This window comes from Carassius carassius, chromosome 13, assembly GCF_963082965.1.
Source record: "Carassius carassius chromosome 13, fCarCar2.1, whole genome shotgun sequence".
Classification (NCBI taxonomy): Eukaryota; Metazoa; Chordata; class Actinopteri; order Cypriniformes; family Cyprinidae; genus Carassius; species Carassius carassius.
Window position 1 is genome coordinate 3,615,038 of NC_081767.1, and position 982 is coordinate 3,616,019.

Genomic DNA, 982 nt, shown 5'->3' on the forward strand with positions numbered 1-982 from the left:
TGCATCGATTCTGTTTTTTTTTTTTCTTTGTTTTTAAGATACCAAAAGTCAGTGTGCACACGTGTAGTCTAGAGCCTTTGATTAACTATGGAACATGTTCTCTTCTACAAGCTAAGTGTGCTTGATTGTCCAGCATAGTTCAGTTCGTTTATGTGTGCATGAGGTGTTTTCCAACAGAAAATACCAGCACGTGTGTTAAATGAGATGTTGAAAGCGAGATGATGCATCTGTATTTTAAAGGAATAGTTCTACCTGAAATGAAATTCTGTCATCATTTACTCATCCTTATGCTATTCCAAACCTATATGAGTTTCTTTTTCTGTTGAGCACAAAAGAAGATATTTTGAAGAATGTTGCTAAACAAACAGTTCTGGTAGCCATTGACTTCATAGTATAGAAAAAATATATATATTATGTATGTAAGTGGCTACTGGCAGCTGTTTGATAACCTACAATCCTCAGATTATTTTCTTTTATGTTGAATAGAAGAAAGAAAGTTAGCTTTTAATTTTTGGGTGAACTGTCCCTTTAACTCATGCAGGGCTAGAAGTCCGGTCACATTTCCCCTAATGACTGATTTCATGCTGATTTCGCTTGAAGTTGCTCACATGAATTTTCGCACTTGCCAAGAGAAAGCTGCCTGTGTGAGCTGTGCTTCATACAATGCTACTATATTGACAATGGATTTTTCTTTCTTTCTACACAATGTTTGGCTGAAATCTCACTATTGTGATTGCACCAATAGCTCACATTGATTTGAACTTGAACAGAAACTAGTGATGGCTCACTTTCGAAACAATCCTTCATGAAGCTTGGTAACAAATCTTGGTATGTTAATCTTGGTTATGAATCTTTTGTTTCGAATCACTGGTTCAGAGCTTGTATCAAACTCGACAAGTTGTGATTTCATCAAACGAGGCTTTACGTCAAACTTTTTCAATCCTTGATTTCAAAGTGTAAAAATTCAGATGCTGTTGATCTC